The following is a 4,654-nucleotide window of genomic DNA, read 5'->3' as shown; positions in this document are numbered from 1 at the left end:
TAATTCGCGCGTTTACATTTTATCTCAATTTCAATCCTGTAAAAGCGTTTTCCGATCCGTTTAGTCGTTTCGGAGTTATTACTTAGAATGCAAATGTCGGTATTCAGCATCCTCTTAAGCGTTATAATTAATTAGCTTCGAGGTTAGTTTCACCTTCCTTTTATTCCTTAACATGCTGCACGTAACCATTGACTGCATTGTAGTTTGTATACTTTCTTGCATATATGCATTATTCCAATTAGTAGTATAAATTGCATGTCTAGCTGCAGAGATGCAAGTATTGTACTTACATACGTATTAATTATTTTCCAAATCTTAGTTTATTACTTTATTATTATTTATTCGTTATTTTATCATAATTTATTTTTTTTATCTATAATTACTATAATTAAAAGTAGAGAAGCATGGCCTCAAAGACAACTTTTTATAGAAAAGTAATGCAAAATACAGCTATTTCGTTAGAACTTTCACAATTACAGAATATTACAAATAGTAATAATATTGATGACTATAATAATGATACTAATAATGATACTAATTATGATACTAGTAACAATATTGTTTTTCATGATATTTCTGAAGATATATTAGAAAATATTTTTGATAGCAGAAATGATTCTACTGACAGCTCACCAAATATATCTTGTTGCAGTTTAGAAAGTTCAAATTCTTCCAGTAGCACTGATAACAATGAAAATAGCTTTAAAAAACAATTACGTTTATGGGCGATCACAAACAATATAAGTCATACTGCACTTAAAAGTTTATTAAAAATATTAAAATTATCAGGAGGTCATTCAAGTTTACCTAGCGACCCTAGAACATTACTTTGTACTCCTCGGACTAATGTGTATAAACCTGTAGAACCGGGGACATATTTACATATAGGAATAAAACAGGCAGTAGACAAACTTATTAAAACATAAATAAACCACTTCAAAGAATAGATCTATTAATTAATATTGATGGTCTGCCTTTAAGTAAAAGTTCAAGTAGCCAAATTTACCCAATATTGTGCTCTATTTTTGATTATCCAAATTATGTTTCTATTATTGGGATTTATCATGGCTATGAAAAACCTTCTAGTGCAAATGATTTTTTACGAGATTTAGTGATAGAAGTAACACAATTAACGCAAAGTGGATTTATTTATCAAAAGCAAACTTTACCATTCATTGTTAAAGGTTTTATTTGTGATGCTCCGGCAAAATTTTTTATAATGTATATTAAAGGCCACACTGGTTTCTATTCATGTACCAAGTGTGCAACGAAAGGAAAGTATGTTAAAGATAGGGTTTGTTTTCCCAACTTTAAGTAAAAAAACAGAACAGATAAAAGTTTTCGTAATAAGTTGCAATATCAACATCACATAGGAACATTAATTTAAGAAAACATACCTGGCTTTGACATTAAAAGTTTTCCACTCGAATATATGCATCTAATTTGCCTAGGTGTTATGAAAAAGCTCATCATTAATTTATGGCTTTTTGGAAAAGCTCCTAATAAACTATCAAAAACTTTTAGAGATAATATTTCAGAGTATCTTAATGTTATTAAACCGTATGTCCCATCTGAATATGCAAGAAAAACTCGTTCATTAGAAGAAGCTAAACGTTGGAAGGCAACAGAATTTAGATTCTTTTTGTTATATTCTGGACCAATTGTGTTACAAAATTCAATGTCGGATGAAAAATATTTACATTTCTTGTGCTTACATGTTGCTATTAGACTTCTAAGTGCTATCGAACTTGATTTTAATAATTTAGATTATGTTCAATCATTATTACTTTATTTTGTTAAAAAATTCATAACTATTTACGGAGTAGAGTACGTTTCGCATAATATTCATGGTTTAATCCATATTGTTGATGATTACAAAAATTTTGGTAATTTAAATTCTTATAGTGCTTTTCTATTTGAAAATTATTTACAGTATTTAAAAAAATTAGTAAGAAAACCTGATGCTCCATTAGCCCAAATTATTAATCGTATTTACGAAGCTGAGAGTTTGTTATGTAATAAACCCATCAATAAAAGAAATATATCAATGATGAATGAACATCATGCAGGTCCATTGTTAGGAGATAATTTTTATATTCAATATAAAAAATGTATGATAGGCAATATTACTTTAACAATGCAAACAGGCAATAACTGTTGTTATTTGCGTGATCGCAGTATTGTTATTATTTATAATTTTGCAAAACAAGGTAATGATATCTATGTAATTGGTAAAAAATTTTTAAATGTCACTGATTTTTTCATAGAACCATGTAAATCGTCTCTTTTAGACATTTATTTAGTAGACACATTAGGTGAGCTGTCAGCATGGCTTGTTAATGATATTTTAACAAAATTTGTAATTTTTCCTACTAAAAAGCAAGCATTTATTGTGTTCCCACTTCTTCATACATTATAAACTTTTTTATTTATTATATTTACACACACACACGCATAATTCGTATAACATATGAAATCATATATGAATGAAAAATTTTCAGTTAATTATTATACTCTTTTCTATTTCTCAATATATAAAATATTATTTATGTTGAGACTTCAAAAAGGTCAATATTATTTACTATCGACACTAATTAATTTAATACTTTTTTCTTAATTCAGTTTAATTTTTCATTACTTTTATGGTTAATTTCCATTTACTTTTAATTTTAATAGTATTTAGATTTTAACGCTTTTAAGTTCTAGTTCTATTAATTATAATAATTTTGTGTTTCTTTCTCAAATTTTTTATAACAGTACGCTTTTAAAATTTTTATTCGTTAAACTGCTTGATCTATTACCTATGCATTGAGGATGCTTTTTTTGTACTAATTATATTTTTCTCTATTTATTATCTAATATTTTTTTTATTTTTACTTTACATAGTTTTCTAATATTTCCTTTTTTTATAACAGTTTATTGCTTAGTTTATTTGTTATTGTTATAAAATTTTTCCTCTGGGAATCAATAATTAGAAAATATTAACACGTTTGTTTTTTTCTTCTAACGTGTGTATCTTTCATCATATTTGTAATTATGCTTATTAAGATTTCAAAACAATCTCATAATTCGTACGTAATCATTTTATCAAACTGTTTATTATTCAAAATATATTTATCAGAATATCCTGTATAATTATATATTTATTAGGAATATTGTACGCGTTATATACAATGAGTTGGACGGTAGTACACTTTGTCGAAGAAGAATCAGTAGAAGCCGTTCCGACACTATGGGTACATGGTAATGTTTGTTACTGGCCACCCTTTTTTGGGATCTAAATTAGCACATAGCATTAATAAATGTGAAGAACCAGTGCTAACTACTTGGATTCTCCATAAAATCAAAAAACTTAGCAATGGACGTACATATGGTAATTATTTTTTTATTTGTCAAATAACGTATTCTTTCTCTGTTTATATAATCAACTCTTCTGTAATTATGCATATAATGTTTGTATAGACACCTTACAAAACGCAAAAGGCAGCATTAGCCGAGGAAACTTCTGATTTAACTTCAGATTATGATAAAAAGAGGACACCCAAAAAAAACATTTTTATGACAGTGAAAAATCATCATATAATACCTCGTCTGAGGATGAAATATCTCATTTAAAATTGCCACAACCACCTAAAGGTATACATACTTTCCTTTAATCCTTTTTAAAGCAAATAATGGTGTTGGATAATTCTAAACAGTACATAAATTAATATATGTATAATTTAGTAAGTATACAAAAAATTCTAGATATTACTGCCAAGACATGTACACAATTAGACACACAGCAATCTTCATCGATTTCTGAAAAGCTTCAAAAAGAAGTAAACAAAGAGACGCAAAAAAATTCACAGATGGAATATGAAGCTACTTGTAGTAAGAAGAAAATAAAAGAAAAAAACGAGGTACTGAAATCTGTTAAAATATATAAAGCAAGCTGCAGTACAGAAAGTAAATCTTAGTACATTAATTATATATTATTTCAACTTAAATTTTATTTTATATTTATATATACAAAATATAAAAAATTAAATATAAAATGAATATACATATACATAGAATATTGAGATAAAATGTATCAAAATATTTAATTAATTGTTTTTTATATTTTTATATTACAATAGATCAATCAAAAAGTAAGTTTCCACGTTTGCATGAAGCACCAATAATGGCTAATTCCTCTCGTTTGAGTAATTCCGGTAACATATTTTTATTTATTTATCTTTTCTTTAGTGTCAATATATATTAATGTGTATATATTACATAATATACAGATATTTATATATTTTTTTAGTTGGTTCTCAGAAAACAAATACAACAGTACAAAATGATGTGATACTAGAAGAGAATATTAATTATAATAATTGTAATAATTGTGGTAATTATTTTGTGGTACATATATTTTAATTTATTTCAATTATAAAACTAACAAGGGAAGTTAGGGAACCCGAAAATTCAGAAAAATCTGAAACTTTGTGTAAAAGTAGAGCAGTTCATCCGTAGTACAAAACTATTTTTGGTGCTCTATTCCGTTTTGAAGGGATGAAATCACCCCTTGAAAAAAATCGGTTTTTTTCTTTTGACATGAATATCGTCGAAACTATGAGAGATAAAAAAAAATGTTCTAAATCAAAGTTGAATGGCTTAAAGTGTACTT

At 26.6% G+C, this 4,654-nt stretch overlaps 1 long non-coding RNA gene across 2 annotated transcripts in view; it reads left to right on the top strand.

Moving 5' to 3' along the window:
* The window catches only part of LOC105461662, a 20,612-nt gene extending 16,203 nt beyond the window's left edge, over window positions 1-4,409 (top strand). Inside the window, exons 1-6 of one of the 2 annotated variants that reach the window (XR_975959.1) lie at window positions 146-202; window positions 3,151-3,373; window positions 3,463-3,636; window positions 3,748-3,902; window positions 4,122-4,196; window positions 4,292-4,409. This is a non-coding gene — a long non-coding RNA (uncharacterized LOC105461662). Of the gene's footprint in view, window positions 1-145; window positions 203-3,150; window positions 3,374-3,462; window positions 3,637-3,747; window positions 3,903-4,121; window positions 4,197-4,291 lie in introns of those variants that run through there. The other variant, XR_975958.1, reaches the window with a different exon arrangement.
* Window positions 4,410-4,654: the final 245 nt, after the last annotated feature.

This window comes from Wasmannia auropunctata, unplaced genomic scaffold, assembly GCF_000956235.1.
Source record: "Wasmannia auropunctata unplaced genomic scaffold, wasmannia.A_1.0 LD281310.1, whole genome shotgun sequence".
In the NCBI taxonomy this organism is placed as follows: domain Eukaryota; kingdom Metazoa; phylum Arthropoda; class Insecta; order Hymenoptera; family Formicidae; genus Wasmannia; species Wasmannia auropunctata.
The sequence above is the reverse complement of the archived record's forward strand: the minus strand, read 5'-3'. Positions and strand labels throughout refer to the sequence as shown.